Source organism: Mus caroli, unplaced genomic scaffold, assembly GCF_978045245.1.
Source record: "Mus caroli unplaced genomic scaffold, Mus_caroli_1 scaffold_7, whole genome shotgun sequence".
NCBI lineage: Eukaryota > Metazoa > Chordata > Mammalia > Rodentia > Muridae > Mus > Mus caroli.
Window position 1 is genome coordinate 118,466,081 of NW_028227262.1, and position 13,584 is coordinate 118,479,664.

Here is a 13,584-nt window from a genome sequence, read left to right on the forward strand (position 1 = left end):
ATACCCTGTCCTTTGCAGCCTTGCTCTCCAGCCTCGTCTCTAGTCTCTTACAGAGCCTTGTTCTTTCTGAGGGAATTCCTAGAGGTTGAAGCCATCAGGTGGCTCACAGTGCTCATAATCCTAAATCCAGAAGATAAAAGCCTTGTGGCCTCTGTGGGTACTTGTAGTGATATGTATATACTCTCTCTCTCACACACATAATTCAAAATAATGTAAATAATCATTTTTAAAAGAAGATCTGTTCTTAGAAAGGACTTAACAGAAAGAATGGTCTACCCAGTCATTGCTGAAAAGATGTGTGGTCACATATCTTTTACTTTAGCCAGCCATAGTGGGACACACCTTTAAGCCCAGCAACTGGGAGGCAGAGGCAGGAAGGTCTCTTGAGTTTGAGGCCAGCCTGGTCCACAGAGTGGATTCCAGTACAGCCAGAGCTACATAGTGAGACCCAGTCTCTAAATAAATAAATAAATAAATAAATGAATAATCAATCTTTCACCTTGATAGTTGAAAGTCAGCTGAGAGAATGGCAGGTTATCCCTAGAAAACGTACAGATCTCCTTCAAGTGTGTTAGAAAGTTGGGTTAGGATCAGCACCCCGTGGACAGCACCCCGAGGCAGCTGTCACTCCTCTCACCAGGGTTATGAGTGTTCTGTTGGGTAAAACTTGGGACACTCGCTCTCACGGTCGGGAGGCCATGGTGGCACAGTGTTCATTCTTGTAGGGCTTGGGGTGATGCCTACTGAAGCAGGTGCTAAACCAGGCTGAAGGGACACACATTTACCTTAGAGCCACTAGGGAGCCATGGTGGGACCTGGAGAGGAAGGAGGTCGCTGCTGTAAGTCTGGAATGGAGTGTGGAGCAATGGAGTCAGTACTTATTACAGGGGCAGCTTAGAGAAGAGAGGGAGAGGTGGTGCCAGCCTGCAGTTAACAGTCCCTCCTTTCCTCTTCCCTGCTCCTTCTTACCCTCTCCAGGAGCAGCCCTGGGGTAGCTGCACAGCGATTTTAATTACTTGTTAATTAATTAAATTATTAATTATTTGGCTTGGGTAAATGATTGTTGGAGGTTTGAGGACAGTCAGAATTGACATCATGAGCTCAGGGAACACAGAGACAGTGTTGACAGGCTGCTCTACCCCTACCTCCTCAGGCACTCATTAGGATTCCGGTAAGAATTTTGTAACCAGCTGGCCATACTGTTGAGTCTGCCCTTAGTGCCTCTAACAAGTTTGTTGGTGTAATGGTTCTCCCTTTCTTCAAAGGCCAGTGGGCCAGATGTCTATAGCCTGTTTCCACACATACGCCGATTAGAACACATTTTCTGCACAGTGGCCTTAGCCTAGACCTCAACTCTAGACTATATGGTAGTCCATGGTCAATCTTGCATGCTAAGTACAGCACAGTGCCTTACTCAGCAGAGCCACCGGGTCCTCTTGTAGCCAGAGCTCGGGGAAGGCAGGGAGCGTGAGCAAGATGGTGGGCAGCGTGGGTTTCCAGAGCATCACACAGCCCCTGCCTATGTTTTCTGTGGGTCTCCCTTGCTTTCCTTCTCAGGACGCTCTGTATTATAAACATTTATTATTATAACAACCACTATCTTGGTGGTTGTTATAATAGGCACAAAATAACAATCCATAATTTCTTGTTAACGGATTACATTTTTAAAGGCTTTTTTTCTGTGTGTGAACGCTTTGTCTCCGTATATGAATCACAGGTTTGCCTGGTTCCCATGGAGTACAGGAGGAGGAATGCAGGTCCCCTGGAGCTGCATTTACATCTACAAGAACAATAAATGCTCTTAGCCCCTGCGCCACCTCTCCGGTCTTGGTACTAGGAGTTTTAAGAGTAGCCCTTTCCTCTCTAAATGTGAACGGGACTTTTTAAATTTTAATTTGCTTAACTTGTAGTTTTGGTAAAAATATTCAAAGTTAGTCATTCCTCACGTACTTTTTTCTCCCGTGCCAGCAGGCTGCACAGATACCTGACTCTGGGCACTCAGGAAGACTCAGGCAGAGATGGGGAGTCAGCCTGCAAGCTGGCATGCAAGAGCTCACATGCAGTTCTCCATTTAGCTAGGAGGTTTCCAGGGCAACCACCGAAGCAGTAATTAAAGATGAAGAGCTAAAAGGTAAGTACTTCCGAATCCTGAAGCGAGGTGGTCGGCAGGCTGCTGCCACAGTGTGCGCTCTTAGTCACTTAACATTAAGTAAATATTTTTTAAAATAAATTTTTAAAACCTCTAATGAGAGGATACACACTAAATTAGGATGTACATGCTATGCTTTGATGTTTATCTTTTCACACATGCACACGCGCACGTATTCTTGTACGTACGTACACACTGCACACACATTTTTATGCTTCCACCAGCCAGTCATGGGACCAGGCATTGGGATACCAGGGCTTAAGGTGTCTTTCGGGTTCCTGTTTTGAACATCCCAGCATATATATATATATATATATATATATATATATATATATATGGCATGCAAATGAGCAACTGCAGAGGCGTCTACAGTACTTAGTGTGTAGCAGGAACATTCAGGCTCTCCAGGCAATCACGGGTGCTTACACAGCCTGACAAGGTGCTCGCCATGCCGCCATCCTTTCCTTGAGCGGACTGTACCCAGAGAGGTAAAGTGTTTGCCCTGGGTTATGAACCTTGTTTGCCTGATAGTTCAGGGCATCAGTGCAGCAACAGGGCTGATGAGAGAGAGCTCCACCAAAGCAGTGGCGCCATTGAGAAGGTAGAAAACAGCTCTTTTAACAGAAGCCTCAGAAGCTGGCGAGTCTATTCCCAGGAATAGGGGTAAAGTTTGCTCATGCAAATGCTGCGTTTCATGAGTCCATGGGTTAAAGCAGTCATGGGCCCTGGAAGATGGGAGATACTTACAAAAGGCAAAGCCCAGATCTCCACACCTTCAAAGAAAAGATGCTTAAATCTCCACTTTTCAGACCAGTGCGTTTTTCAGTTATGCACAGGTATAAGGGCTGAAACTGTAGGTGGCATGGGAGACTTTGGTAAGTGTAGGCTCTAGGATATCTGTCCCACCATTTTCCCTGTAGCAAAAGTAAGGAATCTGTCAGAAAGAGAAAAATAACCCTTAAAAATTAATAGAATTATTAATTCATACCCTGTTATATGGGAGACAGGTGACTTGTGACCCTATCTAAAAGGTTTTAAAGTGAATTTTATATTCCTCAGACATTTCTCTTTGAAAGCTTCTAGTAGCCTACGAGAATATTCTGCTGATGTGCCTGCTTTTGTGTAGGTCCGACCTTCTAGAGAGTGAGATTGAAGCCCCTGCAGTAGCAAAGCCACCAGACTGGTGTGTTGTACCTCTGCGTCACAGCCCGGTCATGGGCACATCACCCAGATCTACACCCCACACCTCTCACACCTTGAAATTGTAATCTGTTCCCTTTTTCCGGTCCATGACCAATGACGGCATTGTTTCTGCCCTGCCTAGGATTTATTGCCCCCTCTAACTCTCTGATAGACGGACTTTATCCCATAGTTAAGTTTATTGCCCTATCCAATTCCCTAATTCTTGGGATTTGTGTTTCCTTTACTTCAGTGATTTCAACAAACCATCCCAGATTCCAGACTCCCCTCCCTACATGGAGTCTATCAGTCCAGACTGATAGACTACCAATCAGGAGCTATCTGAGCACCATGGCCCAGATGAGCAGATCAGGGGCTATCTGAGCACACTCTGTGTCCATCTCCCCTGCCACATGCTGGTGCTATCTTTTTCATCTACCAGCTCTTCTCCCATCTTTTAAATGGTGCCTTCTCTTTCTTTTTACTATGTGGTGGTGGTGGTGGTGGTAGGCTATGAAGCCAGAAGGGTCAGGCCTCCTGAGCTGGAGTTACAGGAGGTTGTGAGCTTCCTGATGTGGGTGCTAGGAATTGAACTCAGGTCTTCTGAGTGAGTCACTTTTCTAGTCCCCTTTCATCCATCTGACCTGTGTGTTCTTCATCCTCCCTCAGCAACTTAGAAACACACTGAAGATTTAAATCAGTCTTTTCCAAAGCCCTCCATGTATGACCCTTTAAACTCTGGGCAGGGCAGCAGGCTAAACTGGAACCTGTTCTCCTGGGTCCAGAACATTTCCAACAGTGGACAGTGACCCTGGGCTGGTTGTCAACACAGATGACTGCTACCAGCTTGGTCCCTACTCTTTACCTCTCTCTTTGGAGGGGGTCTGTTCTGCTTGATGGTTGCCAGGAGATACATAGCAACCTCCTTACTTTTGCTCCCCTTAGCCCTAAACCTAAGCTAATCCTCCCTGTCCCTGCCTCCCTAACTTGCTTATGGCAGCCCAGCCCTCCTTTCTTTTCATGACACTCCCTGGGCAGCCGAGTCCCTTCCTGCATTCACCGCACCCCTACAACCCGTTGCCACACTCATTTTTCCATGTCCCCCAAGCGCTTACGTCCTTGGTGTCTGTTCCTGAGCTCTCTCTGGTTTCCTCTTTCTCTCTGCTGTCATCTCCATTGGTCTCACCTCTGCCCTACTTACTTCTGTTAAGAGGCAAGTGCAGAAGTCCATTGGGAAACAGGGTCTCAGAGCGTGGCTCATGCTGGCCTTGAACTTGAGATTGTACTTCCCCTGCCTCTGGCTTTATAGACATCTGGGACCTAGTAGGGAATGTCTGTTTTTAACAAAGTACAAGACAACAATTGTGATCTTTGTTCTGTTTTTGCAGTGCTGGGCAAGGAACGCAGAGCCTTACTTAGCCAGGTACAATTTTACCGCTGAGCTGCTGCCCAGCCCAGCAAACAGTGCTGTGTCTCTGTCCTTTTCTTTCTGCTGGAAAACTAGGGTTGCTCAGGTGGAGGACATCAATGACATCTCTGCATGATCTCAGCTAGATACAGTGCTGGCGCCTGTTAGTTGGAGAATCCTGTACTCTGCAGAAAGAGGCTCATGGGTATATGCACAGGAGTGGGGCTCACTAACAGTTTTCAGACTAGAAAGGGACTCCCAGACCCATAAGCCCTTGCCCGACATCTTTGTTTTTTAGAAGGTCCAAGAAAGCAGGTTTAATAGTGGGTTAGTAGTCAGTTTAGGACTAGGAAGTCTGGATTTAGGGTGTCAGCTTTAATAGATATCACGTGGGGCCACTATAGCTACCCTGTGTGTAGAGACTGTGAGTCTCAGGAGAAACTTCAGGACTTGTTGGAGCCCCCTGAAGAGCACCTGGGACTAGAGGAAGGCAGCGCTGCTCACTGAGGATGTAAGAATGCTAACCATTTACATATCCTAAGCTCTGGCAGGAAGGCCATTGTCCAACTGTTCAAGATCCAGATATCAGAAGCCCCAATTATATTTGTAGAGACCCTCAAGATCCAAGCAGATGAGATTTAAAAATAAATGACACAGAGGAAAGGAAACTTCCATGTTCTTTTCTGATTAGGGCATGAGTATTGGTGCTCCTCCGCCCTTAAACCTATGGTCTTGGTTTGGATGTGATCGTGCCTAGAGCTAAGGATTCTTAAACCTATGGTCTTGGTTTGGATGTGATCGTGCCTAGAGCTAAGGATTCTTAAACCTATGGTCTTGGTTTGGATGTGATCGTGCCTAGAGCTAAGGATTCTTAAACCTATGGTCTTGGTTTGGATGTGATCGTGCCTAGAGCTAAGGATTCTTAAACCTATGGTCTTGGTTTGGATGTGATCGTGCCTAGCGCTAAGGATTCTTAAACCTATGGTCTTGGTTTGGATGTGATCGTGCCTAGTGCTAAGGATTCTTAAACCTATGGTCTTGGTTTGGATGTGATCGTGCCTAGCGCTAAGGATTCTGCATAGTATGTTCTTGTGAGGTCATGTAGGTGGAGCAGAACACACACTATGCCAGTGTGTAAAAATACACCAAGCCAGAAGGAGAGACCTCACCAGGCACCGAGTCTAAATGTCCTTAACTGTCCTAATTCCAGTCAAGTCAAGAAACTAGGAAAAATGACTGCCCCCTTTTAATCAACGAGCTCTGTGGGCTAGGGGGTGGTTTGGCTTTGTTTTGCTATGCTTTGCTTGTCATCGTAGCTGAAGCCAAAGCCTTCTCCCCATCTGGTGTAATACAAAATGCACACAGGTGGCACAAAACTAGTAAGTAAATCCAAAAATTCTGTGCTGTATAAAGTTTAAATAATAACTTACTGATCCACCTGCGGCCATTCTCTCTTCCCAGTAGCTGTTGGAATAAATAGGGGTTTGTTCTTGGGACTGTTGCCATCTAAGTGATAGCCATTTGCTACCGCTTTCTGTGTAAATTAATTAAAAATCAGCAAGGGCCAAGGAGATAGTGGGAAAAGTGCTTGCCCCACACATGTGATTGCCTGAGTTTGGTCCCCGGAACCCACATGAAAAGCTGGATGCAGTGGCTAGCATCTGGAATCCCCAAGTTCCTGACTTGGAGATGGGAGGCAGAGACAGGAGGTGTGTCCAGACAAGGGCCAGCCAGGGTGGAGTAGGTTGCCCCATGGAACAATCGACAGGAAGAGACACATTCTCTATCGAAGTGTCCTCCATATGCATGCACACCATGGCGCACGCACATACACTCAACGCACACACAGATTTAAATTAAATGCAGTTAGACCTTAAGCCTCATCAGGCATGTTAGCCACGTTTGAGGTGTTCAGCCCCTGGTGGCTACCATATGCACAGGACAGGTGTAGTGTTCCCTGCCATTGCAAATGTTCTGTCAACAGCAGGGATCAGGACGGATCCCAGTCATATATAAACACATACACACAGTTGGGGTAACATTGTACATACTGTTTTGCAGTTTGTTTTTTCATCCAACAGAGAAACTGTTAACTCAGTGTGATCCACATGCAGGATCCTGCCAGAAATGAAATGAAGGGGAGCACCCTGGCAGACGTAGACGTAGAGTGCATCCAGAACCATCTCTCTGTACTTGGTGTAGCATTAAGTAGACTGTTTGCAGGAGGAGTCCACTCAGCCCTGTCACGCTAAGAAAAAACACTTCAGAACGTGTGTGTTCAGGCTGCCCGTGCTAACTAACCTAACCACACAACCAGTTACACATGGTTCTCCTTGCTTTTCTCTCGTAGCTAGCACAAGTTGCTCTTTCTCTGTCTTCTCACTGGCCAGTACCTGCTGTACTTATGTTGCTATTGATATATATATATTAAATGAAAGGATATTAAAACGGTTCGGCTCCTCAGCTATGCTTTTAGCTGGATGTCAAGTGCCTCTAGCCACATACGGCAGTGGCTTTTGTGTTGGGCGGTCTCCATGGTTGCATGAGGCTCAGTTGGACAATTACTCAGTCACTCTTTCCATGAAGTGCAGTGACATTTCCGTGGATGAAGTGAAGTGGCTAGGGGGACGAACAGGTGGTACTGGGAACACTTGCAGTACCATCCCATGTCTCTCCCTCTGGAGGTGAGGACCCTTTTTCTAAAATGCAGGCTTTCCTACTGTCTGCACAATGGGCAGTCCCCGAGGAGTTAGGAGAGAATTGGTACTTAGTTGTGTTTGTTGGCTAGTTTGCATGTTTCCTTTTCCTTTGTTGAGGCAACATCTCATATAGCCCAAGATGGCCTTGAACTTCCTCCTTTGCTGAGGACAGCCTTGGACTTCTGATCCTCTTACCTTCCCTCCCTGAGCCCTGGGACCGCAGGCAAGTGACACCACGTTCTGCCTTTTACAAGACCTCAAGGATCAAGCCCAGGGCTTTGTGTTTGCTGTAGGTAAGCACTCTGCCAATGGAGCTATATTCCCGGCCCTGGCTCTGGTAGATTCTCAAGTTAAAACACTGCCTGCAGTCAGACATATGTGGTCAAGAATAAATGTACTAACTGCAGAGAGGACTGTTGAATTTAAGCTAGAAAGTGTATTGACAAAAACTTACCAAACAGAACATATTTATACCTCTGTGTGTTTAAGAAATATGTGATCTGGAAGGATCAGAAAAGTGAAGAGTAGTTCCATTGGGGGAAGGAAACGGGGAAGAGACAAATTTCTCTTATGTTCCTTCCCCCCATCGCCTTCTAAATGCAACCTGTAAACCTGGGCTTCCTATGGCTGTCACTTGAACCTTCCAGAACCCTCCCAGTGCACAGTGGCCTGGAGCCAGCACACCTTTGCATCTCAGAGTAATTACTGTACCGCAGCAGTTAGAGCTATGCAGAACTGCTTTCTTCATATAATTTAAGTGTATTTATGAGGAAAAAATATTGTTAGCATTGAAATTTTTCCCAAGCAGCCATTCTTAGCACTTGCGGAAGACAGTGCAGGAGATGCTGATTGAAACCCATGGAAATAATTAGAGCAGAAAGACAAGGCTGACAAGAACTTATCCCAGGTCTGGGGCACCTTGCTTCAGCTTGCCTTTGAAGAAAATGAATGCAGTGTTAATTGGTGCTGGGTTGAATAGTGGTGACGGAGCCCATTCAGCACCAGCACCTACCGCCCGCCCGCCCGCCCGCCCACGGTGGAGCGCTCCTGAGAGGCAGGGAAGTGGGAAGTGGAGACACCGATGCCCATCCCCACCCCTCCATAGCCCCATAGCTCAGATCTCAGGAGACCACACCTGGGCTGGGGAGGGCAAGTGGGGGCGGGGCTGAAGTATCATTTTAAAAAATGGCCTTCTGTAATTCTGCAGTATTAACTTTGCTGTTAAGTTGAGTCAATAGGTGTGTACTCTGTTCAGGAAAGAGAATGGGGAAGACACTAGATATGAGGAAGGACACTGCGTACTGGCTAGCTTACTTAAAAGGAAACTCTTGCTTGTCGTGGAACTTTAAGGGGAGGCTTCCTCAGTGCCAGAGTAAATCTCACCACCGTGACTGCCACGGCAGCAGGGGTACCTAGCCACCAGGGTGTGGACCCTTCACATCCTGAAGGTGAGGCCCCCAGGTGGGTGGAGAAGAACTGCTGCTACATCTCATCAGTGATCCCTCAGGCCAGTCCCTGGTTCAGGACATCCGTGCCTTCCTCTCCTTCTTGTATTTTGTGTTGTTCTGGTTTGTATTTTGAGATAGGATCCCATCTTTTGTGTGTGGGAAGAGGGAAACAAATCATGTGACCCTCCCCAGCCCACCCCGGAGCGGGGCCGTCAGGGACAAGTCTGCTTTGTGTTTTCCTTTTGCCCGGCTCCGTTCTGCCTCGAATGTGAGTGCCACTGTCTCAGGTTAGGTCACAGTGTTAGAACCACAGACGGGGGAACCTGCTGGCTGTCCTGGGTTCCTGTAAACTAGGGGACAAAGCTGCCACAGCCAGACTTAGCTGTGATCGTCATAGGTTCTTTTCCTGGGCAGGCTCTGCTTGACCTTGTTTAAAATGGCGCTCTCCTCCTCCTCAGATTAGGAGTCTGAAGTTGAAGAATGAGGAAACATGTTCAGTCCCTCCCAGGTGGAGCCAGCACGGGAGTCCACGTGGCAGCCTCCCGGGCTTTATGTCCCCGAGCTCCACCCTCACTTGTGTGTTGCTGTCTGACAACAGCCTTTTCAGCCCAGGGTTTTGTATCTTTCACATTTGGCAGAGTCCCAGTTTTGTGGATTTTTTTTTTCTCTTAAAGACATTGGGTTTTTCAGAGAAATTCATCTGTGGCTTTTTAAAGTGACAAAACAAGTTAACTGTATTTTAGTCAATAATCTTTATCAGAAAACCTTGCTCTTAATTTCAAAGAACCCGGCAGCATGCATTTCCAGAACTTATTTTAGTTTGATAATGATGACATTTCTGTGGAAAGAGCAGTTTAAAGTGAGAGGCTTTCTGAATTCTTTTGTTCTGTCTGTATTAGAAGAGATTTTCAAGAAATTGTGAGCTTATTTTTTTTTCCTTTTGGTTGTCTGTTCATGGCAAGGACTCCAGAACATAGGGGCATGCCGGGAGGCTAGAAGTTCTGCTTAGGTTGTCCAGAATGTAGAGGGCTGGAAAAGAGGCTTGCCATGGCTGCCTGCCGGGGCGGGGCAGCTGGCAGCTGACAGTGGAGAGCAGGTGCCCCGTGGGTCTGGGCCGTGTAGACAAGTAGTTGGCAACAAAACCTAAAGTGAAGAGGGGGCTCGTGATCTGCTGCCAAGGTTCCTGGTGGTGCCCAAGTGACCCTTCCAAATCCATCCGTTTTTGTTCTCTCTTGAGTGGAGCTCATAATTGCTTCCTTAGCACAGCAATCTCCCAGTGCAGTCCCCGGGCCAGGGCCACCAGAGTACGGAGGAGACGAAACCATGGTCAGTGAGTTGGGAACTTTTGTTTTCTGTTCAGTATTTTAAAATCAACCCTACATCCCCTCTGTGTGTGTGTTCATGCGTGCATGCTTGCACAAGTGTTAGTGGGGTCAGGGAATGACTTTATGTGGTGGCTTTTTTCCTTCCACCTTCATGTGGGTTTCAGGGATGGACCTTAGGGCAGCATGGTGCATGGTAGTCAAGGGCCCTCACCACTGAGCTATCTTGCCAGCCTCCTTACTTAGCCTGTATGTTCATTTGAAGTTCTGTGTCATACTACCTCCCCTGTAAGTTCCCAGTGCACACTTAGCACTTTGAAAGTCTGTGAAGTTGGGAAACTGATGGGATTTTGATCCGATTTTTGAAACACACTAAAACTAATAGATGTCGAATCTAAAATAAGCAAAAACCCTCCTAGGGAATGACACAAACCTGTGACACCGTCATCACAGGGACAGTGATGTCATCACAGGGACAGTGATGTCATCACAGGGACAGTGAGGCTGAGGCTATCACACTCAAGGCCAGCCTAGGCTGTGCTGAAAATGTTCTCTGAAAACAGTGGCAAAGCCCCTTAGCACCCTTTGTCTCTCTTCTTTTCTGTTGTGATCAAACAACCTGAAAAACACACCCCAACCTACTTGTGCTTGGGGCTTGAGGAGAGGGACCCACCAGCTGTAGGAAGGTACTTGGCAGTGGGAACCTGAGGCTTCCTGCTAGTACCTGGATGTCCCAAATGGCCCCAGACTTGCCCACACAGTTGGGACACATGAGTCTGTGGGAGACATTGGACATCTAAACCCTAATAGGAACTATTTAATGGGGTCTTCAGACAAGCAGTTAACAGTGGTTTCGACCATTAAATAGATCGACTTCCTGAGAATGTAAAGCTTGAACCAGGCAGCGTGGGGCTTTGGGTCGGTAGTATTTGTTCTTACTTACTGATCCATGTTCTCAGATGACCAGTGCGCTTGGTGCTTATTTCATAAAGCAGAACTTAACCCCTGAAAAGCCCTTTGAGAGCACCTTATCCCATCTCCTCATTTGCCAGGTGGAGGCAGTAACTTCTCAAAGGTTGAATAAGTTATAAAAAAAAAGTCCAGCTACTCAGAGGTTCTGGCCCCCAATCTTACAGCATTAGGTTGGGCAAGTCCTTGTGGCCGTTACTGTAGGAGTCCCGGAGTAGTAGGAGATGGGCAGTGTTGGCTGTGATGGGGGTAGAATAAGAACAGAAGTTCATGTTGGATTTCTTGCCATATTTTGAGTCTAATAAAAGAAGCAAGATATATCCTTGGGAAGAGCAGGGATCACACCTGACTTTTGGGAGAAATTTCTTTGTGCGGCGTAGAATGATTTGAAATGGCTTCCATCACTAGAGATCTTGCAGGAAGTGGGAGTGACTTCGAAGATTGACACTCCAGCTCAAACATACCTTAGCCCTTCCTGTATCTTACAGGCAGTAGCTACTTGTACTTCTTGGCTACAGGAAGTATCTGGTTGTCATAGTTACAAGCAAGCCTGAACTTGAGTGCTGACATCTGAAGGCTGTAAATTAGTTGGCTTTACTTTGGGTTTTTCTTCTTTCATGGGGAAGTTAGTAAACCCTTGCTTATTAACTGCTATGTGAAATTGAATAATTTTGTTCTTGTAATAGGTTCCTTTTCTGTCTTATTTATGGTTAAAGTATCATCTGACATGATTTTTGTGTGTTCATCTTGGGCAGTTTTTTTTCCTCATTTTTTTAATGAAATGAAGTGTTCATGTAGAACAATATATATTGTTGTGTCACAAACAAAGCTTTCAGTGATGCATCTGCCTTCGGCGTTGCTGTGTTCACCAGGAGACAGCAAAGCCGACCTCAGACCCCCATCTCCCCCAGCCCTGGAGAAGGAAAATGCCCTGTGCTGGTGTGTCTTAAGTAAGACAAACCTCGGTTGTGACAAGTTCTGGGGCACAGGCTCCCAAGCCGCCTCCTGTCTGTTGCAGCCGCTCTTCCCCTCCAGAGTTAAGAAGAGCCTTGAAGGAAGGCCTGGTGGATCATGTCTGCAGCCCAAGCACTCTGAGGCCAGGGCAGCAGGAGGATTGGGAGTCAGGCTTTGTGGACTCTCTAGGGATACTGTCTCAAAAACCAAGACAACAGAGAGGATTTGACAGCTAGATGGGACCAGTCAATGTCTGTGAGACTCTGAGAGTAACTATAAATGAAATCACACAGATAACAGATGAAAATAAGTCTTACTTCTAAAACTGAGCAGTCTTCCTCTCAGCTCTGTAGGGCTGAGAGCCGTCTCCTAATAAGGAATTTACTGTGACACGGGGTGATGCGTACGGCGTCTCTGAATCTTCAAGGCTCCTTTGGAGGCAGAAAAGTTGTCTTTGTTGTTGTTGTTGTTGTTGTTGTTGTGATAATGTTAATGTTGTGTGAGGATTTTACAAAAAGTGTTTTCCTTTTCTGTCTACAACCGAAGTCAGAGAGAGGGCCACAGAGATCTCGTTGGCTGCATTGAGCTCCTCTTGGCTGAGCCTCTGGTGCCAGCAGCATGAGTGGCTGTGCCTTGTTCTAGAAAAACCCAACATGATGTCCATCTGACCTTTGCTCAGTCCGCTTTCCCTTCAGAGAAACCATCCGTGGGCACGTCTTTGTGCCATCCTGTGTAGCACCGCAGCTGTGGAATCCAGCAGTGTCACTTAGCACTCTTGTCCAGGTGACTGGGATCTTTTCCCTCCTCTTCTCCTTCCTCCTCCAAGAGAGAACGGGTTGATTCTGGCTCACAGTTACAGGCACAATCTATTATGGTAGGGAGGTCAAGGCAGCAGGACCTTGACCATTCCCACAATCTGGAAGCAAAACTGAAGTTTTTTAATGGTTTTTAGAGATCAAATGGTTTGCCAAAATCATGAAGTGTAGGTAGCCATGGCTGACCCTGCATCTGCAGTGGCCTTTCTTCCTGAAAAGGACAGAGTCCTGGGACTTGGAAACATGCCCACCCCTCAGATTCACAGTGCTCATTGGAAGAGAACCCAGGTGCAGACAGGAGATGGAAGGATGGTGGTTGACTGGTCCCTGCCTCCTCTCTCCGTTCATCTGGAAACAGCACCGGATCCACTCAGAGCCCTTCTGTTTGGAGTGTGATGGCCTGTAAGTGAGGCCTGTTGGTATGCAGTCTGCACTGGATCTGTAGAGTGCAGTCAAGCATCTTCAACTCTCCAAAGAAACACGGCTTAGGTGGTAATTCAAGAAGTATCTGTTGACCTTCAGAGCATCCCAGTGTGGCCATTGCAGTTGGGAGGTGTCAGTCCTCTGTCTGAGAGCCATCCATACCACCTTGCAGAACCTGCATTTCAAAAGGGTCTCAAGAAGGCTGTATTGGATCGGAG

General features: G+C 46.9%; 1 long non-coding RNA gene across 17 annotated transcripts in view; it reads left to right on the forward strand.

Annotated features, from left to right (window-relative positions):
• LOC110296206 (uncharacterized) overlaps positions 1–13,584 on the forward strand; it is a 142,413-nt gene that overhangs the window by 49,275 nt on the left and 79,554 nt on the right. For 16 of the 17 annotated variants that reach the window (XR_015047676.1, XR_015047675.1, XR_015047681.1 and 13 more), the window contains one exon: positions 1,969–2,131. This is a non-coding gene — a long non-coding RNA (uncharacterized LOC110296206). The remainder of the gene's footprint in view (positions 1–1,968; positions 2,132–13,584) is intronic. The other variant, XR_015047686.1, reaches the window with a different exon arrangement.